The sequence below is a fragment of the Nycticebus coucang genome, chromosome 13 (genome assembly GCF_027406575.1).
Source record: "Nycticebus coucang isolate mNycCou1 chromosome 13, mNycCou1.pri, whole genome shotgun sequence".
Lineage (NCBI taxonomy): Eukaryota > Metazoa > Chordata > Mammalia > Primates > Lorisidae > Nycticebus > Nycticebus coucang.
This window is the reverse complement of record NC_069792.1, coordinates 48,902,773-48,929,607: the sequence shown is the minus strand read 5'-3', so window position 1 is coordinate 48,929,607 and position 26,835 is coordinate 48,902,773. Positions and strand designations below refer to the sequence as shown.

Below are 26,835 nucleotides of genomic sequence, written 5' to 3'. Positions count from 1 at the left end.
GTTTCTTCTCACAAGCACTTGAGCTTACATAATAAATCCCAGATTCTGGGTGAGTACACCAGGTAAATAAATTTGTACTGATGGCCTTATATTTAATCCCACTTCATCTTACACCCTTTTATAAACTTCTCTACTTTAGCCTTCAGGAGAGCGGCTACAAGCTCTAGCGCTGCCTTGCTCTGACTGCCGGGATTTAGGTCATGGACATTTACAATGTGCCTTTCATGGGGAACTTCTTCATCTTGGTGAAAGGACAAATGCCGACTTCTCTGACCTGTAATCTGGTATGTCTCTCACAGGAAACTTATTTATATTGGCAGAAACACTCTTGCCTCTGCTTTGTGTTAAGTTTATTCCTGTCAAGAAAACCACTCTCCCCAAATATGCAGGAATAAATTTTACACTTTTTCTTTCCAACACTTGTTGATTGACTTCAGAAATAAAGTTTGAAAATAAAAATATATATATAAAAAAACAAAACAAAACACATAACCACTCTCTAGGAGAGCCTTATCCAGGATGAAAGTTAGAGCAGGAAAGTTACAGAAGCCAAGTGAGACACAGAGGGGGCAACACAAACAATATGAAAAACATGAAATGACAGACATTTTTACTTATAGGCCCATGAAGGAAGATGGGACCCAGTTATGGCCAATAGGAAGTCACAGGGACAGTGTGCAGAGCCAGTAGTAGGTGCAGAAGAGGGAGATGGGACTTTGGGCTCAGGCCTTTACTGGGGTTCAGGGCATTACTCAAGGAGGTTTCCCATGAAAAGCTCTAACAAATGGGCTTAGAGGTTCCAAAGTTCTCTGTATTAAGTGAGAGTGCCCAAACGTCCCACTTCTTCTTGAAGCAGCCTACATGTTGCGTGCAATCTTATGCGTGGTCGGTGGCACAGAGTGTAGAACCTGCTTTTTGAAATTGTATAGAAATAAAGGGGGCTACAAGCGCTGGCAGCAAGTAGCAAAGTTCTTTATTCCTCTCCAGCTTATATAACTGGTGCTGCGCGTACACACTGTTAGTCACACAACTACATTGTAACAGTAGATTATCTCTTCTCTAATGTCTAACAGTCTACTGATTAACTTATATACATTCTTCTATGTTTTTACTCTACCGAAAATAACTTTCTTTGAAAAACATGCTGCCAGCCATTTAATCTCATAAAGATAAGGTCACAGAGCATAGCAGGGGGAGAAGGCTTATTAAATACATGCTTTTTAGGCCTCAAACCATCTCGAGACTGTAATATATCTTAAAAGAACACAGCCTGGACATTACTAAGATATGCTGTTGACTTGTATGCAAGTCCCCAGCCTCTAAGTCCACCCATGAGTTACAGGAATTTTACCTCCTGCATACTCAGGTTGTAGGTTCTTTTTTGGAGTTCTATCCGGCTCTCTCCTAGACTGTGCCAAACAAGATGGTTTACTGCTCACTCTGAGACTGGCAGAGCCCAAGACATGTAGGCCTTTGGCCTATACCTACATCTTCCACATCTCAGCCTGATGTAGGCATAAGCCCTGCCAGGATCAAGCACCAAAGTGGAGCTACATGAGCCCTGCCAGGATCAAGCACCAAAGTGGAGCTACGTTGTCACCATCAAGTCCCAGGACTTGGTTTTCATCCTGATCTCATCTACAAAGAAAGGATTGACCCTTTCATATTCCCCTGGAGGTTTTCTTATTTTCCATGTGTGCGTGTTTTCTAGGCTTCAATATCTCCTTTCCCTATGATGATTTTCAGGGCCTCTAGAAGAAACCACTTCATACTACAACCTTAATACCACTATTGTCTTGACAAATCCTAATTGCCACAGACCCTAGTTCTCCCATCGCTGTGCCATGACCCTCACTTTATCTTCAATCATCACGGAAGATCTTGTGAATATCACTGCAATTTATATATCACTGTTGAGCCACTCTCCCAGGAAGGACAGGATTCCCGCTATAGTAAATTTTGAAATAACCGAATTCCATAATTCCATTTTTGAGGGTTTGATTCCTGCATCCACTCCAGATACCATTTATCTCAAGAGTCCTCACAGGAAACGGAACGATCAAAGGTTAATATAAGTGAACTTTAACTAAGGCACTATTTACAAAGGCATGGGGGATGGGGATGGAAACCACCAGTGATAGTGCAAAACCCTGAGGCTAGTAACAGGAAGGCCTTTGCACCCCAGGCCTGACAGAACAAGAGGAGAGGGCAGTTATGAAAGCAGAGAAAGAGAAAGCAAGAGAGAGAGAGAGAAGGCCTGCTGCCTGGTACAAATTGTAACTCTTAAAGATGCAGCAGCCACGAGTTAGTAGTTCATAAATACACTGTTCTACCTCCCTCTCTTTCCTTCCTTCAGTATCTGCTGCAGCTCTCTACTGACTGACCCTACCGGAAGATTCCCATAGCTCCAGGCACAACGGAAATCAAAGAAGAACTGATCTGGAGAACCAAGAGGAAGCTGTCCAGCTCACCCCCAGTCAGCGCTGTCTGCTGCAATCTCTTGTTTTGTTTTTCTTTTTTTATTTCCAGGTAATGTGAGTGTGAAAAAAAAAAAAAAACAACTAAGATACAATATTTGCATTTGTCAGGTAGAATCCTCTCTCACAGTTGTGTCCTACACACAAAAGCTGTGCCATATACCCTGACATAGTTGCCATTGAGTGTGAGCACAGCAATCCCCCACCTCCTTTCCTCTCCCTCGCTCTGCCTCCGCTCAACCTGAATTGAATTGAGTTACTCTCTTATGTGGGCTTGTAGATGACCTATTGTTTAGCTTTAAAGTCTGGGCCCTCTCTAGTAAAAGGGATATTGGAAATAAAAACAAAGAATAGCTGTTCTTTGCAGCTACAGAGGGAAGACAGAATCACAAACTGCATTTCAGCTTTGATGTCTGGTTTATTTGATCTGCTGTAATAAAGTGTTACGCTGAGAAAATGCACAAAATATTCTATTGTACTCTTTTGTCATGTATAAAGACTTAGGTAGAAATATTAAACACTAAGCGTCCTGTTCTGCTTGTCAGTCAAACATAAAAATGTCCTTGAAAACAAGTTTTTTCATGAAACTTACATTTCAACAATTTTTTTTTTTATATTTTATGGATTGTAATCTTTAAGAGCCTTTAAACATGTTACACTGCTGGCCTCACATATTAATTCATGAATTACCTAAATAATGGTTTCAAATTTCCACCTCCTTTCATAGTCTTAAGAGCCTACAAATTTAATTCATTTCCCCCTTGTACTTTAAGGTAGATATCCAACCTCCATAGACCTCTTATTTTAAGTAAAATTTTAAAAATCTGTATCTCTTTCTATAACATCATGTTTCCCAAGTGTGTGATTTGATTCAGTGGCTTCTACTTTCTATAAATTCTACCAGCAGATACTGAGTTCATAGTAGAATTAGCCTACTTAAACCTATATTTCTCTATTCATAATGTAGAAAACAAAGCCATAACTCAAGTTCTTTTTATGTAACATAAGAATTAGAATGTGTTAGTCCTTGGTTTTCTTTGTAGGCTTCAAATTCATGATCTTTGTTGAATTATTCAAAAATATAAGATATAGATTATGCACATTATATGAACTGCTGCCAAGAAAATTATACTTTAAAATCTATTTTCAGTATTTTTATTTAATTTTCTAAACGTATATACAGAAGAGTTAATGTAGCTGGGTATAGAATAGTGAGCTGTGAGAGTTTCCACTTAAAAATCTGATAATTTTATGGCATTGGTGTTTAGTCAGGAGAAATTTCAAGCCTCTTTTGTTTCTATTTCTTTCTAATTAATCTATTATTCTCTGGCATTGACACTTTTATTCTGAAAATAAATTATTCCTAGCCCTAAAATACCAAAATATCAATAAGATACATGTAGGAATTTTTCATTAAGATTCTCTGAAGCAGTGGTTCTCCACCTTCCTAATGCTGAGACCCTTTAGTATTGTACATTGTGTTGTGGTGACCCCAACCATAAAATTATATTCATTGCTAGTTCATAACTGTAATTTTGCTACTGTTATGAATTGTAATATAAATATCTGATATGTAGGAGACCCACAGGTTGAGAACCGCTGCTCTACAGGGTGGTGAGGTTTTCAATCTGTGATGAGATTTTTGGATTCACTGTAATATTTGATTCACCTTACTATAACTTTCATGGTTTCTTCTTTCAATTTGTTCTGTCCTTTCTGTGCAAATACTATTTTTCTTAAGTTAGAATTCCATGTGCTCTCCATACCCAACTTTCTTTGCTGTTTTATAATCATTGTCATTTTAATCTTCCTTTAAGAAAGACTCTGAATTCTGTCCTGTATATTACTAACATATTTTTCTGAATTGCCAATTCTGTCTAAACGGCTGATTTAAATCACTTATTCTGCCACTTACTTTCTGCTTTTTCCAGATCAATTGTATTTTCATCTAAATTTCTACTTTATGCTGTCTCCTTTTCTTAATGTTTAAGAACATGAAAGAGTGGTGGCGCCTGTGGTTCATTGAGTAGGGTGCCAACCCCATATACTGAGGTTAGCGTATTTGAACCTGGCCCCAGCCAAACTGCAACAAAAAATAGCCAGGCATTGTACTGGGCATCTGCATTCACAGCTACTTAGGAGGCTGAGGCAAGGAATCACCTAAGGCCAATAGCTGGAGTTTACTAACCACAGCTGTGAGCTGTGACACCACAGCACTCAACCGAGGGCAACAAAGTGAGACTTGGTCTCTAAAACGAACGAACAAACAAACAAACTATGAAAGCGATAATTTCAAAACAGTTTTCTGTTCTCTTGCTTAAAGTGCTTTTGAGTTCAAATATCCTCATCAGGACATGTGGTATTGTTCCTATTCTCTTATTCTCCAAATACATTTCATAAATCATTCCTGTTCCTGAAAAATTATTCAATGAGCTGGGAATTAATCCTGGAGTTTTGCAATAGACAATTAGATCTAGCCTCTCTCACCTAAAGGAAAACCCCATATTGTCTCTGTTTTGGGGGAGAGAGGTGGTCAGGATTCCTTTTATAAGCTAATGAAAGCTGTAATCATTGTCCACAGAAAATATTTGCAAATAGTTGAAGGATAAAGAATGACTTTCTTACTGAATTCTTCCATGCCATTGCACAATTCCTTCTAATGGGTGTCCAGTAAATAAAACACAGGTGTAGTAACAGATTTAAGTGGACGCTAATGGCAGAGTCTAATAGAAGATTTGGGTGATTTCTCCAACAATTATACAACTGGTATGTTTGTTAGTACAGCAACAGATAACATTTAATAAGTGCTAACTATGGGCCAGGCTTTAGACAAGGACTTTAAGATATTAATTTATCTTGATCTTCATAACTTTTTGAGGATGCCTTTATTTTTATTATTATCCCTATTTTACAAATAATTAAATTGCTCTCTGAGGTCAGTTACAGACAGTAAGTGAGAGCGCCAGGATTCAAGCCCATCCAGAGATCATAGTCTTCATCACAGTCCTCTACAGGGAGTAGTGACCTCTTTATCACAAGAGGTGGTCAACCATGTAGACGCATGACCACTAATCAGAGCTGTTGTAAAAGCGATACGTACATAAACTGGATGAGTGAATGTCTACATCATTTTCATTTCTAAGAATCTATAACTTTAGGAGACCTACAATCATCATGCTACATAAAAGTATAAACACCACCTTAACCCTCAAGTCAAATCCTAGAGGAATAAATGAAATGTAACTCTTTCTTTGACATATGTAACACCAGAAACACCTCCAGTGGGGTTTAAAGAATGATCAGGAACTCAAGTGTGCCATAGTTCTTTCTTGTCCCAGGTGGATCTTCTCAACTTGATGATGGGCAGCAGGAGAGAGGGGCCCACCTTACAGGGAAGAGGTCCAGCCCACTCATGGACCCTGGAGAAGCTCTGCAGAAAACTCTCCGTACTCTTCTGTCCTTCTGGGAAATATTATCCAAGAGCCACTGTGTGACCTCAGGACACAGTGAAGGGATACGTCTTTTCTCAACAATATCTCTGACTTTGGCCTGAATGTAGACTTTGGGGAGCCAAATTTCTGGATGCTATATAAACTGCTGAATGATTTCACATTTTCACTATGCTATGTCACACCCTGCTTCACTAGGAAGACAGCAGACTCCTTATCCTCGAGCTCCACCCAAGACAACTTCTTCATCACCTCTGCCCCACAGCTGGGAAGCTTGGGGTTCTTACTTCCAAATCAAGTGAGTCCTGTTTCCCCTGCCTCAGGAATTGGGACTGGGAATCTGTCATCCAATGTGCTGCCTCCAGAAATAAAGTGCTTTCAGGTGCTAGATCAGCTGGCTATAAACTTCTCATTGTGGAAGAAGAGTGAAGAACAAAGGCCAGGAAATGTTCTGAAAGCCTCTCGGGGCTATTCACATTGGAAAATAAATCCTTTCTGACAGTGACATCAAGGGATAGAAATCCCGCAACTGCACTATATGCTCTATCTCCTTTGATCCTCGCAACACCCCCAAAAGGTAATTAAAATTATTATGTAATTTATCAGAGAAATGGAGAATTGAGTTCCCTAAACTCACACCAAAAGCTAGTGGCAAAATTTGAACTCATACATTGCCCTGACTCCAAGTTCTCAAGACCAGATGGCAAAAATGTAGAGAAAGAGACAGAGAAAGAGAGAGACACACAGAGAGGACTGATAGTGCTTTTTACTGAGATCTTACTCATTAGAACAGGATTAGCAAGGGGTTGTTCTGGTTAGTTGACTCAGTTCAAAGGTCTCCCCCACCTTCGTAAGTCTGTGGGTGTGTGCATGTGTGTAAATGTGCACTTACACAAGTACAGCATCTTCGCCAGGAGCTACATATACACCTTGCACTCCACAGTTAATGGTAAATCCTGATTGGCCCCTTCAGAAAAATGTTATTTTACTGTCAAAGCACTGATCATATTAACTACCAGGGAGCCTCAAAGCATTCAGGGAGCACCTCTTTTGCTTTAGCTTCTGCCTCTGTTGCCAAGGAGAAGGATTTGGCACTTCTGTCTCTGAAAAACTCATCAGCACCATCACACGCATGCCCAGTGGCTCTTAATGCACCTCTAGCATTCATGTTGATGGAACTACAGGGCCCTCTTCCTGCAGTGGAAGGATCTGTTGTCCTCTTTCTCCAGGATTTTAGCAAAAATTATCTTTTCCCTGACAACCTCTTGGCATCCACTACTGTGTATCTTTGTGTTCCATCCCAGTGTTTTTCAAATTTTCTACTTCATGGCACACTTGAAACTATACTTAAACTTCCATTGTGCACTTAAATTATGCTGATCACAAAAGAGAATTTTAAAAAAGGAACATACTTATGTACTTTGAACTTCTTTCAAAAATCATTTAATTAATGATCATTAAAATTACTGCTTCATACCATTGCTCAGAAAACTCTAATCTCTGGATCAACATTTTCTCGTTTCCTCATTGATTACAACAACCACTTGTTTTGTGGTGCTACCTTTCTTATAGTTTTAAACACTTAACACCTTGTGGTTGCCCTCAAAGTAGTACCCTATTGATCAGTCTGTTAATTTACATACCCAAAATATGTAGGTTTACATCATATAAAGGATTGCTTGTATCTATTGTCAGAAAGGATTAGTACCTCCTACATCTGCTATACTAAGTCTTAGTACCTGATGAACATAGCACAAAGTTCTTAACCTAAACTTCTTCCCAGGTTGATTCCTGCCTGCTTGTATACTCAGATCCTGATAAGGTTATGTCACACATTTTTGCCTGAAGCTGCCCTCCACTGTCTGAACTCTGACTTTGAGGTTTTCTCCATGAAGAAGAGCTTGGACATCATGTGTTAGGTGATGAAGAGAAAGTTAGTCATTGTCAAGAGACAGACAATTATAAATAGCGCTGCAATAAACATTCTGTTGAAAATGACTTTGTATTAAAATGATTTTTATTCTTCTAGGTAGATATGTAGTAATGGAATTGACAGATCATATGGAAGATCAACTTTTAGATCTTTGAGAATTCTCCTTATGATGGAATTGAAATACATTCTTCTTAGTAAAGTATTGCAAGAATGGAAAAATGAACATCCAATGTATGCAATACCAATTTGAACCAATTTATGAATAATTACATGTTCACATGAACAATGAAACACAAAAATAGTTTAGGAAGGGGGGTGGGGTGGAGGAGGTAGAGGGAAGGATGATTGACAGGAGGGAGGGTATGTGGGCATCTCACCTAATGGGCAAAATGTGTGAGGGGTTCTTTTACAACTTGAACCTAACCTTGGAAGTGAGAACAATGTAATCTAAAAATTTGTAGCCTCATATTAATTTGAAATGAAATAAAGAGATTGACACAATCCTATTTCCATATAATAAATATACCTTTGGGTCCAGTAATCAGACATCTCTATAAAGAAGTCTGGCTGAGAAAAAAAGATAGAAATGCAATCGTAGCTAGAAGGGGGTAGAAGATGGAGAAGGATTCATTGAATGACTAAAGAGACTATAATGTGTCAGTTAATGGGAAAGAGCTGGTGTTAAGACATATTTGGTAAGAAAAGGCAGCTGAAATATTCAATGATCAATGTAACTAAGAAGACAGTAGAACATAAGGATGAGGGCATATTGGGTGCAGGTGCACTTTGCTTCTGTGTCTTGAGAGAAAAAGAACAGAAAGGAAGAAGGTACCTGAAAATGATGTCCAAGGGAAAATATTGAATAGTACCTGTGGGTTTAAATTTCTCCATAAAGGGAGAAGTGACACGCAGGTTACTAGGAGAGTTTTAATGTAAAGTTCTGTGGTGAGTTTGTAGAGTGGCAAAGGTTTGGATACACTGCCATGGGTAACAACAGGACCACCAAAGTTTGTTTAGAGTCAAAATGAAATGCAGCATCATAAATTACAGCTCCTGCATTGTGTGAGTTCTTCACTATCTCTCAGCTATTCAGAAACAGGGACTGAAAATATGGGCAGCTTGTCGTATGGTCAAGATTTTACTGGAAGTGTGCCTGGCCATGCCGTTTAGACTGGGGAGGGATGAGAGTGCTAGACCTGGGCTGGCTGCCTGGCACCCAACACAGGTTTAGAGGCTACAAATGACTGTCAGGTCAAAGAGTAGGTAGACACAAAATGAAAAAGCTGCAACAAGCAGCATTTGGCAATTAAACAACATTAGCACAATAGTGTAAAAGACTATCCCTATTTATCCACTTACCTATTTGGCTTCCTCTAACCTGAATCTCTTTTTCTCTTAGCATGATATATGTCCCCTGGATCCCTCTTCCCAGGCCACATAAACTTTTGCTTATTGGCAATTTCCTCACAAGCAACGCTCTCTTTATCTCACCTAATACCTCCGAGATAACATGCACCTTACCTGTCCAAATATTGGCCACATTTAAAACCCAGTTATCAATTAAGCCTATAATATTTTTATGTTCCTCAAATTCCAGTGAGGAAGCCACACCATTAAGGTCCAAGTACCTGTGTGCTGCTATGACACATGATCATGCACCACATAAAAGGTTCCTTACCACCAACTACCCTTTTCATCAGATCCTTTTTCAACCAGCCCAGTGTGCACCACAGCAATAACCCCTCAACCACTCCCATCCACCTCACCCACCTGTGTGATCCTCTGGTCACTGACAACATTTTCGGAGACATGATTAAACCACCATTTTCTGTAATACATACCTATCTTTATCCTGCTCTACATATATGAAAGAACTATCTTGTTTAATCCTCTAGACAGTGGTTCTCAACATTCTAAATGGTGTGAGCCTTTAATAAAGATCCTGTGGGTCCCAAGCCACAGGTTGAGAACAGCTGCTCTAAGGGATATAAAACGGATAATGAGAGAGAAGGTGTGAGCTGCAATATAATTTCATAAAGGCCAAGAGATGGGAAGCTGCCTATCTTCTCAAACATCCTCAGGCAGGGAAGTGGGTGTGGCGGGACACAATATCCATTCCTTAACAAGAGCTCCAGTGCCCTGGTCAACTTTTGGAGGCCAAAATAAGCAACTTGGAAAAAGTGAACTACCTCCTACCATCCCGCCTAAGCATACACTCTGAGTTCCCCAACTCCTATACCCCAAAGACAGCAGAGAGAAAAGACATGACTCTCAGGAGAAAATTTATTAGGAAGAATCTCTTGATTTTTATTTTAAGGGTGAGAGTTTTCCTTTCGTGCAATGCAAGGAAGCGGAGAGACTCAGCAATCTCAGCAGTGCAGGGGGGCCTGAAGGCACCTGACCAATGTGCAACCTTCACGAGGTCATGCACACAGTATAGGCTCTCTGTTGGGCATGGGTTGGAAATGGTCCTGACACAATTGGTGGCTGCCCTTTTCCAGAAAATCTTCTTGCCCCTTCTGTTTTATTCTGCATTTAGAACTCCACTGACAACAAGGAATCATTTACTTTCTAATGTGATGTTCACTAGGAGGCCACCCCTTCCGTCATAGGGAGGGGGAAGACATGTCCTCCAAAAGCACGTCCTCATGCATCTTGTCTACGCTTCCATGAGGGGTGAACAGAAGAGTCAGCCTGCCATTCATAATTGTGCATTCTCTGTTGGCTCATGCTTGGTATAAAACAGAGATTGTCCTAGGGCTCCCTATCCCCTGTGATCACAGATAAGGAGGAACGAGGGGATACCCCAAGCTGACAACTGAATTTGTTGTCCCAAACTATTCTACATGACTAGCTTCAGAGCTTCTTCTTGGAGGGTGCTTGGATATCCCACCTTCAGAATTTGTGATCCCACGTGTTCCAGTTTATTGAGAAGTAAGCTCACTCTTGAAGCTCGTGAATTATTCCCTGATTTCTCAGGCCTTTCACAGATTTAGACCCACCCAGATACTTATCTGAAGACCACTCTGAATCACTCAACAGATAATCTTTTGGGCCGTTCCTCACGCTAAGTTCCTGATCCTTCTGAGTATCCTTGTTAAGTGAAGCATTTCTCAGCATCTCTCTTGGAAACTTCCAGTTTGGCTGAATCCAAAATTCTTTTGTGATGATGCTGCCCTGTTTTCTTCAGAAGCTCAGGGCTGACAGAAAAATCTCAAAGGATGGGGGCTGGAATGCAGACCTTTGAGGACTGGCTGAGCAATGTGATGTTGGGAACTGGAGGACAAAGTTCTTCCAGGGATTTCTTGATTACAGAGTATAACCCCACATAATTTTCTGCTCTTTTTGAGACACATTCCAGACCAGATGGGAAATGTCAGATGGCTAACACACTGTGCCTCATTCTGGGGTTTATGAAAACACATCCTCCAGAATCTAAGCTGTGAAAGGGAAAAAGGTGATAGGATAGGGAGCGGAAATTTAAATTTAGCCTGAGACTGAACCTGAGTGAGGGTTGAGTACTGAGATTGGGCAGGGTTTGACACAGAGGTTGGAGATAGTTAATTACTGTGGATTCTTCAGCTATGAAGGTATTTGACATTGAAGAACACAGATGTCGAGGAACAGGGACAAGCACCACAAAGGTCAGAGACTCACCCTGAAGAGACAGGAGTTTCCAGGAGAGCTGGATGTATTTGGCTCTCTGTCATCAAAGTTCTTAGGACACAGAAAATGCTGTCAACGTGCAGGTCTCTGGTTTTCCTCTGCTGGTTCACAGAGGAAGGGAATCTGCTGAGCCATGCTTATTGGCTATTGATACTAACATTGTCCATGAAAAACTGACCATATTTTGCCACGTATACTGTGCATCCACATTTTTGGCCCCCAAATTTCAGAAAACATAACTCAGTTCTTGGCCGGAAGAAACACATGTGGGGAAGGCTAACATTCCTCCGTGAACATGCAGATTGTGCCACCCTTCCACAGCCACCCACTCTGTGAAGGCTGCCCCTTCCTTTGCTCCCGGGAGCCATTCTCCACTCACCACATCAGGGACCACATACAACTTTCTCACACATGTGGCCATTGGGGCAGGACCTTCTGAGCTGCTCAACCCAAAGGCACCATGATGTTCCCTGAGACCCACGCAGGGCTCTCAAACACCTCTCTGCAGGGCTCAAACCCTCTTTGCGCAGGCACCCAGCTTCTTCTGCGCCAGTCTCCCAACCCCTTCTGTGCAACACCATGGGCCACAGATTTGATGCCCCTAGGCCAGGGCTTGCCTTGCCAGACCCACCACAGACCCCTCCCTTGGTCATGGCACTAGGCAGAGGCCACACTGGCTCACTCCCACCACATCTTGGATTCTCCTGAACTGGACCTCCATGAACTCAGGAAGCTCAAGAAGGAAAGCACAACAGCTCCTCGAGACACATTGGACAACCCCACCCCCAAGCCCTACCACCCACATAAGATGAGCACTCTTGTTTATCCCTCAAAAATTGGGGCAAAAAGATGAACAATATACATGGCAAATTTTGGTAGTTGGGAATCTGGCCTAAGTTGCTTTGGAAAAGAACACATTTTCTTTCCCTTTTCCTTCCATGCCATCAAATATTCACAGTTTTAAACCTGTGTCTCCAAGAGGGCCAGGACAACTTGGGTAGGGAGACATAAACAGTTGCTACTAGGTTGGCTATAGGATCTCACACAAATGAAGCCTTAGAAGGCGAAGGAGAATAAACTTCAGAGATGGAGGCTCCCGCAGGAGAATTCTGACACTACTTGGAGAGTCAGTGCCTGCGATTGCTGGGACATGGTGGATAGCTCCTCAGCACCATCTGGGGAAAACGTCTCCAGAACAAGCTTCCTTAGGTGGAAACATGTTCAGGTTGAGTCACAGCTAAAATGCCTTCTGGTGGTGGTGAAGCAGACAGGCTGTTGGTTCCTGATGATAAACCGGGGAATCCGTGTGACCATTTTCTGGGATAAACTTGGTAAGAGATTGACATCCTAGGAAAGGCAGAGATCAAAATCACTTCACAGTGCTCAGAGAGAAAGTCATCTCTGCTTGGAGAACAACATCTGCTCCCTGAGTGTTGCATGGAGGGAGAGGAAGAAAGCAAGTGGCTGGGGTGCAGAATGTCCACTGGGAATGTGGAATCCAAGGGAGAAACAGGCATCGGGAGCAGAGAGTGACTGAGTGCTGAGGGTGAAGTTAAGTCACATAAGGTCAGAAGAGAAGATGGAGGGTGGAGGTGAAGAAAGCTCAGATAGAAAGGCTGGTGTTAATTCTTCTGGGGTGCTTCCTAGGAGTGCAGAGAAGAGGGTGGGTGAAGATTGTCTCATGAAAACCGCAGGAGAGGATATGCCGGTGTGAGGAGCAGCATCTTCAGGAACTCCCAGGACAACAGTGGCTTGAATTTAACAGTTGTTCCATGGCACATCTCACAGGGAGTCTTGACACACGGGTGATGAATTTGGACAGTACCACAGTGCTGGCCCAGGGGCTGCAGAATACAAGAGGGACATAGCTGCAGACAGGACCAGAACAAGGAAAGAGGGACCTACTTGTCTACCAGGGTAGGACCTCCTGAAGCATGCTCCCCATCACCTCAACCTACCATGACTTCACAATGCCCTTTGTGGTCTCCTCCCAAGCCGTTACTCACATCAGCACTCCATATCTACCCCCTCCCATGAACAGGGCAGGACGCACTGAATCCATGAAATGTATACAGCGTGCTTTCCAAAGGGTCCAAAAAACACATGAAAATATTCATCACCTTTTCAGAGTAGAATTAAGCTTCTTTCCCTCTTCTGGTTCTCCTTAGGTAACTCTGCAAACCTGGGAAATCACAAGAGTAGGTGATACGTAAGGAAGATAAGAGCACAGAGATCATACTGGAGTCCCTTTAGGGGAGAACCTTGGGTTATTAAACTCTGATGGCCCCAAATCAGCTGACAAGTTCAAATGGTCAACAGTAATATTAACAGATTCAAGACTGTACGGTTTCATTCATGAAGTACATTACTCCACCTGCTGCTAAAAAACACATGAAGCTCAGACATCACTGGTTACTTCAAAGAGGAAGCTGAGCACCCAAGAAGTCAAAGTGCTGATACAGTCAAGAGACAGAAGTGCTGATTATAAACCAACATGTAGTCTTTCCTGGACATCTCATATGGCCACCTATTGGGGAATACCCAGTGTTAAAGTCAGTCACTGCTTCCTGCCCACAAATGGGCAGAACAGAGACCCTGAGAGGTATCTCGTTGCTTAATATCTTCCTATGAGCCTTCCTTGGAGTCTGCCTTTCTTGGAGTCACATCTGCTCCCTCAGAGGACCCTGCATTCTGAGGACAGAGCTTGGAAGGCCTGGACATAGCTCTCCTGAGCAGCTCAACATGAAGGAAGGGTTGGCTCAGTGATACCCAATATGGGAAAGCAACAATCAAGTGTCACTTGCTCAATATGCCAATCCAGAATCAAGAAGTCATGTATTTTGGGATTTATCAAGAAGCCCCCACCACACCAAGTTGGGCAGCCTGTGAGCCTAACTTGGAAGCTTCATCCTCCTGAACCCCTAGCCCTGTCCAACCTCTCCCCCTGGAGGAGTGATGCTCTATAACTCTCCAAGCCAATCAGACTCATTTAGAAATATGGGAATAGGATTTGGAAACAGCAACAGGGAATCCCTCTTGGGAGTTCCTTACCTTTTGGATGTCTGAGTTTTTCCAGAAGTTTGGTGAAAATGCTTTCAACACAAGGTAGCAGAGGCACAAAAGCAACAATCTGAAACAGAAGCAGAACTCAGCCAGGGCTCAGTATAGTTGTTCAGAAAACAGGAACTCTTCTGCACTGTCTGGAGAGTGGGGCTGCCTGAAGCAACTGAGTGCTGAGGGTGTCCAGGCTTGGCTGTAGCCCCAGGCCTGCATCACACAGCACACGAGAGTCACAAAGGGGTTTTGAGGGTGGGGAGGGGACAAGAGGAGGAGGGCAGCCACAGCCCCCACCCACCATCCCAGAAAACCCTCTGCCCCTGTTGAGACTTCTAGGTCCCTCTGCCCTCCCCTGCCATCCCATTTTATGACTTTACACATTCTTCACACTATATGTTTGCCTTAATGAAATAATCCATTTGTTTTATGTGTAACCAGCTGTTACCTGAGTCCCCCTGTGCTTCGTGCAGCCTTTGACTTGGACCTTGGAAGTCTGAAATAGCTGGAATTTCTGCTTCTACCAGACATTTATACTCTCAGGATTACACAGATCCTCAAATCCGTGTTAGCTACAGAATTTTTTTGCCTAACTCTAACATAGGTATAAAATCTAAAGTTCTATTACACTTAATTTAGTCTTATGAATGTTGAATAGAAAATGTTTTCAAGTTAGCCTTTAGTGTTTCAATCAGAGTAGCTGACTCAAATAAAATGAATAATACCCAACAATCCAAAACTAAAATAAGTTGAGTTTTTTATGAGAAGGACCCCCCGGGCAATTGAAGCTAGTTCAAAAATACACTATTCGGACTTGATCAAACTAAAAAGCTTCTGCACAGCCAAGAAAACAGTAAGTAAAGCAAGCAAACAGCCCTCAGAATGGGAGAAGATATTTGCAGGTTATGTCTCCGACAAAGGTTAAATAACAAGAATCCACAGAGAACTCAAACGCATTAGCAAGAAAAGAACAAGGGATCCCATCGCAGGCTGGGCAAGGGATTTGAAGAGAAATTTCTCTGAAGAAGACAGGCGCACGGCCTTCAGACATATGAAAAAATGCTCATCATCTTTAATCATCAAAGAAATGCAAATCAAAACTACTTTGAGATATCATCTAACTCCAGTGAGACTAGCCTATATCACAAAATCCCAAGACCAGAGATGTTGGCGTGGATGTGGAGAAAAGGGAACACTTTTGCACTGCTGGTGGGAATGCAAATTAATACATTCCTTTTGGAAAGAGATATGGAGAACACTTAGAGATCTAAAAATAGATCCGCCATTCAATCCTGTAATTCCTCTACTGGGCATATACCCAGAAGACCAAAAATCACACCATAACAAAGATATTTGTTTCAGAATATTTATTGCAGCCCTATTCATAATTGCTAAGTCATGGAAAAAGCCCAAGTGCCCATTGATCCATGAATGGATTAATAAATTGTGATATATGTACACCATGGAATATTATGCAGGCTTAAAGAAAGATGGAGACTTTATCTCTTTCATGTTTACATGCATGGAGCTGGAACATATTCTTCTTAGTACAGTGTCTCAAGAATGGAAGAAAAAGTACCCAATGTACTCACCCTTATTATGAAACTAATGTAGGACCTTCACATGAAAGCTATAACCCAGTTACAACCTAAGAATAGGAAGAAAGGGGAAAGGGAGGGGAGGGAGGGGGGAGGGAGGGGGAAGGAGGGGGATTAATGGGATTACACCTGCGGTGCATCTTACAAGGGTATATGTGAATCCTAGTAAATTTGGAATGTAAAGGTCTTAGCAAAATAACTAAGAAAATGCTACAAAAGCTATGATAACTAATGTGATGAAAATGCGTCAAACTATCTATGAACCAAGTGTATGGTGCCCCACGATCATACAAATGTACACAGCTATGGTTTAATAAAAAAAAAAAGAAAAAAATATAATTAAGACTTCGAGTGATATGGGGGTAAATTTAGAGCACTTATTTTTCTGAAGTTAATGAAACAAACTGTACAAGGACTTCAGACATACTACATACACACAACCGCACCCACACACATTTACATGCCTTGATGAATGAGTCTAATATTTTCAAATTCAGGAATCAATTCCCTCCTATTACTTCAATCTTCCATTGATTATATTGACTATACCTTTATTTCTAACTCTACCCAAGGAATAGAGAGTCCCAGACCTCTACATTAATTTCATTACAGGTCTGTGGCTCCCCCAAGCCAGGCATAGCTCACAGTGTGAATAAATTGTTTGCTCCCTCACCCCATGGTGGTGAAATAGGGCCTAGGAGTGTCAAAGCCTTTAGGCAGAATCTGGTCTTGAGCAGCCTCACCTGAGTCTTCCATGGGCCATGTGAACATGATCTTTCCTATAGTCAGGCTCTTCATGTCAGGTGTATATACTCCCTATATTCTCCACCTTTTTCCTAGATCTTCTTTGTAAACTTTTTATCAGATGCTAGCTCTCCTCTGAACTGTCTCCCAACTTATCATGTTTCTCTGAAACTCTGTAGCCCTTCACTCTCCAAGAGCTTCCACTCTCTCCTCCCTTTGATATGCATCCTCAATCAAGTTTTCAGTTCAGAAATATTTCCTTCTGGAAACTAGGAGGCACAGACATGTGTATATTTGGGGCTCTGCCCTTGACCACATAATGCAGTTTTAACAGTAAGTCCTACATAGTTCAAGATCTATACAAATGCGGAGAAGTACTTTTCCTACTACCAGCATTTGAAAGTGGTCTCTGGAACAAATCGGATACTGTGGGGCGTACCTGATCCCACACATCGCGTTCCTGGCATTATACTGCCTCACAGATGTGCACTAGTTAGCTATTCATAAAACCAGAAAGTGGACATAAAAACTAAAATTTCAACAATTGTGGAATTATTGTGCAAATTATTATGCTAATATCATGGAATGTTATACATTTTGTTGTTTTTATATACACAATCACTCATATGGGCTTAACGAAGTGGTACAATCGTAACTCACTTTATCATTAGTCTCCTGGGTTCAAGAGATCCTCCTGCCTCAGCCTCCAAAGTATCTGGGACTACAGTTATGCATCACCTCTAATTTTTGTAGAGACAGGGTCTTGCTATGTTGATGTGACTGGTTTTGAAAACATATCCTCAGACAATTCTGCCTCAGCCTCCCAAGACATTAAAGGCATGACCAGGTGCACCTGGCCTGGAATAATATATGAGAATATTTAAATTTTTTCAGTGTATTAACTGAGACAGAAAATACAAAATTAGATGAAAAACCAAATATCGTTGTTTGTATTAAACACACACAAATGTAGAAATGAAAATGCTAACCACATGAATGGACGTGTTAATTAACTGCATTGGGGTGATTCTTTCACAATGATGACATATATCAAAATATCAAGTTATAACCCTATATACATACAATTTTTGTCATGTATACATCAATAAAGCTGAAGAAAATTCAAACTGAGAGACATTTTCCAAAATAAACAACTGATTTTAAAATGGACAAAAGATTTAAATAATGCATCATAAAAGATGAGATTCAAACCATCAACAAGATTATGCAAAGATGCTCAACCTTGTTGTTACTCATCAAGAAACAGCAAATTAAACTTACAATAAGTACCACTACATACTGCTCAGATAGCTAAAATGAAAACACAGACAATACTAAGTGTTGACAAGAATGCAGAGTAACTGGAAATCTCATATATTGCTAGTGGGAATTTATGTTAGTAAAACCATTTTGGAAAATTGTTGGGCAGTATCCCTGTACCCTTTAAGAGAGCATTTCTAATCCTAGCTGTATACCCAAGAGAATTGAGTGCAGTGACTACCAAAAGACATGTAAAAAACTTTCATAGCAAATTCACTTATAATAGCTTAAACGAAAAAAAATTCTAATAATGAAATATGAAATAAAATTTGCAGTTTATTTACAACATAGTTGTGAATAGATATAGTTGTATATATATTTATCTGAGTATACAGGTATAATAGGAGATGAGGTCCTTGTTTCTTGGATGTATCCTCATGATCACCTCTCATTTTGTGGCTTGTCTTTTAGCTCTCCTTATAATGGATTTTGTTGAATAAAGTTCTGAATTTTGATAAGCTGCAGTCTATAATTGGTTATCGTGTGTGTTTCTGTAGGTATGTCTTGTTTAAAAATCTTGACATAGTTGAGAGGTGGAGTAAGATGTTCAAATAGTACCCTCCAGGTATTGTCCCTCTGCAAGAACACCAAATTGAACAGCTATGCACACGGAAAAACACCTTTATAAGAACCAAACATCAGACAAGCAATCACAGTACCTACTTTTACTATCATAACATGTAAAGAGATTGCAAGAGGGACTTTACCTAACAATTGCAATCAGTGTAACTGGCTTATTGTACCCTCAATGAATCCCCAACAATAAAAAAAAGAAAAAATATATATAAAAAAAAAAGAGTCACTTAAGAAGGTAATAAAAATGGGTTTCTCAGGCCACAACACCTAAAACACCTCCCATACCTCCAGAGGTGTCAGGCCAGCACTGTGTGGTGAGAGAATCTATGTGCTTGGAGAAAGGAGGACAGAGAACTGTAGGACTGCGTGATTCTGCGTTTTGTATGGAACCAGAAAAAAACCCGTATAGCTAAGGCAGTTCTCTGTAACAAAAATAAAGCTGGGGGCATCAGCATACCAGATTTTAGTATGTACTACAAAGCCATACCATGGCTCAAGACAGCACGGTACTGGCACAAAAACAGAGACATAGACACTTGGAATCGAATTGAAAACCAAGAAATGAAACTAACAGTTTACAACCACCTAATCTTTGATAAACCAAACAAGAACATACCTTGGGAGAAAGACTCCCTATTCAATAAATGGTGTTGGGAGAACTGGATGTCTACATGTAAAAGACTGAAACTGGACCCACACCTTTCCCCACTCACAAAAATTGATTCAAGATGGATAAAGGACTTAAACTTAAGGCATGAAACAATAAAAATCCTCCAAGAAAGCATAGGAAAAACACTGGAAGATATTGGCCTGGGGGAAGACTTCATGAAGAAGACTGCCATGGCAATTGCAACAACAACAAAAATAAACAAATGGGACTTCATTAAACTGAAAAGCTTCTGTACAGCTAAGGAGACAATAACCGAAGCAAAGAGACAACCTACACAATGGGAAAGGATATTTGCATATTTTCAATCAGACAAAAGCTTGATAACTAGGATCTATAGAGAACTCAAATTAATCCACATGAAAAAAGCCAACAATCCCTTATATCAATGGGCAAGAGACATGAATAGAACTTTCTCTAAAGACGACAGACGAATGGCTAACAAACACATGAAAAAATGTTCATCATCTCTATATATTAGAGAAATGCAAATCAAAACAACCCTGATATATCATCTAACCCCAGTGAGAATGGCCCACATCACAAAATCTCAAAACTGCAGATGCTGGCGTGGATGTGGAGAGAAGGGAACACTTTTACACTGCTGGTGGGACTGCAAACTAGTACAACCTTTCTGGAAGGAAGTATGGAGAAACCTCAAAGCACTCAAGCTAGACCTCCCATTTGATCCTGCAATCCCATTACTGGGCATCTACCCAGAAGGAAAGAAATCCTTTTATCATAAGGACACTTGTACCAGACTGTTTATTGCAGCTCAATTTACAATCGCCAAAATGTGGAAACAGCCTAAATGCCCACCAACCCAGGAATGGATTAACAAGCTGTGGTATATGTATACCATGGAATACTATTCAGCCATTAAAAAAAATGGAGACTTTACATCCTTCGTATTAACCTGGACGGACGTGGAAGACATTATTCTTAGTAAAGCATCACAAGAATGGAGAAGCATGAATCCTATGTACTCAATTTTGATATGAGGACAATTAATGACAATTATGGTTATGGGGGGGAACAGAAAGAGGGAAGGAGGGAGGGGGTGAGGCCTTGGTGTGTGTCACACTTTATGGGGGCAAGACATGATTGTAAGAGGGACTTTACCTAACAATTGCAATCAGTGTAACCTGGCTTATTGTACCCTCAATGAATCCCCAACAACAACAAAAAAAAAAAGCTTAAAAAAAAAAAAAAAGAAAGTGGCCTGAGGCCAGGAAAAAATGTAAAAGATACTCAGGCCACAATGACTGTGGTCCTTAGGCAAGTCTTAGTGCTGTTCTGAGCTTTGATCCAGTGGACCTGGGGTATGCATAGCTGAAAAACCAGCTGTGGTGGCCAAGGGAGTGTTCGCATCACCCGTACCTCAACTCCAGGAAGTGCAGCTTATGGAGAGCTTTTCCACTTTGGAAAAGGAAAGGGAAAAGTACAGGGTACTTTGTCACACCATAAAATAAAGTACCACAGAGATGCCTGAAGCCCCTGGTTGCAGGCCTTAGATCCTAGATGACATTACTAGACTTGACCCTGGACCAGAGGGAACGTGCTTCCCTAAAGGGAAAGACCCAGCCCTGGCAGGATTCACTACCTACTGGTGAAAGAGCACTTGGGCCTTGAACAAACACCAGCAGTAGCCAGGCTACATAGACTGGTGTGACTAGTGCAGTGGTGGCTGTGGGAAGGGCTTGCATCATCACTCCCTCAACTCCTGGCACCCCAGCATGGAGAATGAGTCTCTTATTTTGCGGAAAGTGAAGGAAGAGAGGGAGATGGTAATCCATGGAATTCTCCCTGCCTTACCGAGGTCCACCAAGGCAGTACTACCAGTAGGTGGTAGGAGTCATGATGTTACTAGTCTTAGTGCGCTCCCTAGTGCTGACATGGCTGCACTGACCCAAATACTTAGATTGCAACACTCAAATCCCCTTGCCTACCAAAAACCACAGGTACAAATGCCCAGACTGCAAAGATTAGAATTAATACCTAACTCTTCAAAACCCAGATACCAACAGACATCACAAGTATCTAGAACATCCAAGAAAACACGATCTCTCCAAATGAACTAAATAAGACACCAGTGGCCAATCCCAGAGTGATGGAGATGAGTATCTTTGTATACCTTAAGGTCATGAAGATAGTATCTTATGATTTCTTTGGGAAGTATTGTATTTTACCTTTTATATTTGGCTGTATAGTCCATCTTAGGTTTTTTGTGTGTGTGTGTGTTCAGTACAATGTTAGAAAAAGATGTTGTGGCTGTTTTTTTTTTTTTTCCCCTACAGATGTTCAATTATTTTACTTTTCTTTCCTCCACTGAATTGTCATTAAATCAACACATTGAGTGCAGAGAGGACTGAATTCTGGAGTCCTATTCTCTTAGTCCACACCACTTTAATTCATACTACACTGTTTGAATTAATACCACACTACATTAAATGAAAAATCTTAACTTTAATTATTCAAATCTGGTAGTATGAGTATTATGAGATTACCAACTCTGCCCTTCCCCTCAAAGATTTGAGCTTTTGATTGGGTTTCATTGACTCCATAGTTCAATCCAGTAACAAATGACATTGTAACAATTTTCAGTATGTTTACCTAATTTATAAATACTCTGTGTCTCTCCATTCTTTAGAGTCTTAAATTTCTCTCTGCATTTTTCCTTTTTTGGTTTTCATTATGAAAAATCTTTATATCTGTTGTTAGATCTTACCTGAATGTTTGATGTTTTATGCTAGTTTTATTTCTTTTATTTCATTTTTAAAGTGTTTATAATTGATAATTAGAAATACAATTTTTAACTATTCTACATATAGACAAGTTTTTCAGATTCACTTAATTCCTGTACTTTGCTTGCAGATTCCTCAGGGTACACAATTATGTCCTTTGTGATTAATAACAATTTCAATTATTCTTTCCTTTTCCAATATTAATACTTCTAACTTCTTTTTCTTTTTATTTAACGTTGAGGATTCATTGAGGGTACAAGAAACCAGTTTACACTGGTTGCATTTATTAGGTAAAGTTCATCTCACTATCTTCTCTTGCCCCCAAAAGGTGTGGCACACACCAAGAACCCAGCCGCCTCCCTCCTTCCCTCTCTCTGCTTTTCCTTTCCCCCACCTCTAACTTATTTTTCATGCCTTTTGGAAGTGTGAAGAAAAAAGGTCAAATTGAAGTGGTGTTTCTGTTTCTAACCCCAGGAAGAAAGTGTTCAATGTTTTACCATTAAGAATGAATTAGCTGAAGGATTTTTGAGGATACTCTTTATCAGATTAAGAAAGTTTCTTTTTATTTTTTAATTTGCTGAGCATTTTTGTCATGAATGATTACTTAATTTTATCAAGTGTCTTTACTACCTCCATTGAGGTAGATTTTCTCCTTTATTTTGGTAATGTGGTAAATTGATTGATTTTCTAAAACACACTAATTCCCAGAAAAAAACCTACATTGGTCACCAAATTTCGGTTCTGTTAGTTATTCTTGTGTTACAACCACCCCACTGTCTCTGGCCTACAGACATGGACACCATGAAAGTTTTCAAGGATAATCCTAAAGTCTTTCTTGATGTGTTGACTGCAAGGTGCTTTGCTCAGGCTGTCCTAGGCTGAGGGTTATAGTTAAAGGGGAGTGGAGACTTTGCACGTAAGTTCTTCTAATATTTCCATTTCTCCTTGGTCTCCTTGGGTCACAGAATACAAGAGGGGTTCTAATACTTTGAACTCATTTACAGGGGCCACCATTGAATCCAGGTTTCAATGAGCAGGTCTGACTATTGTTGCTTATCCGGAGCACTTGACCTTACATAATAAATCCCAGATTCTGGGCCAGTACACCCATGTAAATAAATTTGTACTGATGGCCTTATGTTTTATCCCTCTTCATTTTACAAATTTTATAATCTTCTCTTCTTTAGCCTTGTGACTCTCAGGAGATTGGCTACAAGCTCTAAGCCCTGCCTGGCTACAGCTATGAAGGATCAAGTCAGGGACGTTTACAATGTGCCTTTCAGGGGGAACTTCTTTATTTTGGGTGAAAAACCAACCCCAACTTATCTGACCTGTAACCAGTATGACGCTCGCAGGAAACTTATTTATATTCCCGGAGGCCCTTGTGGCTGTGTCTTGTGTTAAGTTTATTCCTGTAAAAAAAACCACTCTCCCCAAATATGCAAGAGTAACTTTTACACTTTTTCCTTCCAACACTTGTTGATTGACTTTGCAGAAATAAAGTTTGAAAATAAAAAAAAATAAATAAATAAAAGAACAGAACAGATAACTTACACTCTCTAGGAGAGCCTTATCCAGGATAAAAGTTAGGGCAGGGCTCTCCCCGCCCCTGTCCGCGCCAGTTGTGCGCGGAGGTCTGGGGCCCGGGCTCCACTGCAGTCCTCCGCGACCTGCAGCCGGGCCACCTCCGCCAGCCCCGGCGGGGGGTCGCCGTGACAGACCACTGGGTGGGGTCGGACGCCAGCCTGAGAACGCTGTCCGGACCAGGTAGGGAAGCGGCTGGCGCGGGGCGGGAAGGCCGCCGGGAGGAGGCGGAGCCGGCCGGGTCCCCTGCGCTCCTCCTCCTGCCGCGCACGCCCCCACCGTGCTGCCATTCCTCTCTGCTGGAACAGCGCTACCGGAGGAAACGGAAGAAGCCGCAGGCCATTGAGGGGAACTGGGATGAGGCCGAGAAATGTGTCAAGATCGCCAGGGAGGCCCCGAACGTGGGCACCAGGAGAAGGCCGAGTGCTTCCTGCAGAAGCTGAGAAGCTCCACCCACTGCCCTCAGGCCTCGCACTATTGGAAATAATGATGAAAAATAGAAGCACAGATGGAAATAGCGCTCCTTGCCGAAAACCATCAGGAGGTGATGATCAAAGTAAGCCTAATTGGAGGAAGGACAGCACATCTGGTAGTGGTGAAGGTGGAAAAGGCTGTACCAAAGACCAAATAGATGGAGTTCTCAGTATAAACAAATGTAAAAATTACAATGAAGTACTTGGAGTTAGGAAAGATGCTGGTGATGAAAATTGAAAAAAATAAAAGCTTATAGAACGCTTGCTTTAAATTTTCATCCAGACAAAAACTATACACCTGGAGCAACAGATGCTTTCAAAAAGATTGGAAACGCTTATGCTGTTTTAAGTAATACAGAACAACGAAAACAATACGACCTCACATGCAATGAAGAACAAGCTTAGAATCACCAAAACAATGGGAGATTTAATTTCATAGAGGTTGTCAAGCTGATAGAACTCCAGAAGACTTGTTTAATATATATTTTTGGTGGTGGATTTCCTTCAGGTAGTGTACATTCATTTTTAAATGTACGGGCTGGTTACAGACATTAACAACATCAACATCAACATAGTGGCCATGAAAGAGATGAAGAAAGAAGAGATGGAGGTTTTTCTATGTTTATCCAGCTGATGCCCATTATTGTATTGATCCTCGTGTCATTATTAAGCCAATTGATGGTCTCTAATCCTGATTATTCCTTATATCCCAGATCTGGATCAGGGCCAACCATTAAAATGTAGACAGAAAATTTGTGTGTTGTTTATTATGTCAACAAGGACTTTTAAAATGAATATAAAGGAATGTTATTACAGAAGGTACACTATGGGATATTATGGAGCCTTAAAAAAAGATGGAGACTTTAACCTCTTTCATGTTTACGTGGATGGAGCTGGAACACATTATTCTTAGCAAAGTATCTCAAGAATGGAAGTAAAAGTATCCAATTGCTCAAGTATTCATGTACTCATCCCCAGTATGAAACTAATTTATGGCTTTCATATGAAAGCTATAATCCTATTATAGCTAAGAATATGGGGAAAGGGGAAAAGAGAAAGGGATGGGAGGGAAGGGCGGAGGATGGGTGGAGGGAGGGTAATTGGTGGGACCACACCTATGGTGCATCTTATAAGGTATATGTGAAACTTACTAAATGCAGAATATAAATGTGTTTACACAATAATTAAGAAAATGCCAGGAAGGCTATGTTAACCAGTGTGATGAAAATATTTAAATTGTTTATAAAACCAGCACATGGTACCCCATGATTTCATTAATGTACACAGCTATGATTTAATAATAATAAAAAAAACTATTGATACATTCCCTTTAAGTCAGAGGAACAGGTAGCAATGGAGACGTGGCATAGAAGTAAAGAACATGGCAAATAAATTTAAAAGAACAAAAAGAAAATTGTTAACATAAAAAAAGGTAGAAAAGAGTGTAGTAGAAGATTATGTGACTAATATTTGAAATAACTGATGGAAAGAAACACAAGAAAAAACAAGATATGCAGTATGCAGCAAAAGTGTACCATGATGATCTTCTCCGAGGGAAGGCGGATGCCTTGTGCATGGACAACTGTAAGGAATTAGAGCGGCTGACCAGCCTTTATAAAGGAGAATGAAGTGGAATTTTTATGTATATCTTTTTTGTTTTTTCTGTAAGTTTAGTATCATCATGAAAGATGAAGAAAAAGATTTGATATTAAAAACTAATCTGACCTGTTGGTTCCCAAATCTTGAACAGTTTATGACCCACTGGCTCCTTTAAATAGTAAGAATTGAAAACTAAAATGAATATTTTAGTTATGCTTCTGCAATTATTTGCATTTTCCAAGCTTATATGATTCCTAACTAAAAATGTCTGGAGAGAATATTGTCACACCTGTAGCAATTTCCAGTTTTAGTGATTCTCCATGTTTCCTTTGTCATGTAAATATTTATGGAATGATCATTTTGTGTACATAAAGATTATTGCCTTTTTATTTTTTTTAATGTTTAGCTCCATGAGACACTTCAGTTAAAATTGATGCAATAAATTTTACATGAAACAATTACATTTTTCTTATCAACCTGTCAAATACATGGAGTTTAAACCATGAAACTTTTTCAAAAAAAAAAAAACTGTTTAACTTTATATAAAATCTTATAGCATTATCAGCTTAGAGGGAATTGATATTTTTATTATTGCCATTATATTCCAAAATATATATTGAGATAAATAAACTGGTGTAGAGAATCAGTTTACTATTTAGTTTTATGAATTGCTATACATATACATGCATAGAAATGAAAAGCTATACTGGTAGATTTTAAGAGAAAAATGAAGGAATGGCTATACATGTTAAATTAAAAGGGTCTTCAACAGTAAAGTGCAGTTATGCCATTTGCAACTTCAGTAATTAAAAGGCTCCCAAATGTTCATGTATATTTCTTTGAAGGCTGCTAAAATGTATTCTTTATAGAGGACCACCTATTTTTCTCCCCACAGAAATTGCAGTTTGTTAGTCATCATTTAAGCAGAATCCAAAATTAAATGGATTTTTT

The 26,835-nt window shown here is 40.4% G+C and overlaps 1 pseudogene; it reads left to right on the top strand.

Moving 5' to 3' along the window:
- The first annotated feature begins 24,169 nt into the window (after positions 1–24,169).
- LOC128563378 (dnaJ homolog subfamily B member 14-like) lies at positions 24,170–26,117 on the top strand (annotated as a pseudogene).
- The last annotated feature ends 718 nt before the right edge of the window (positions 26,118–26,835 follow it).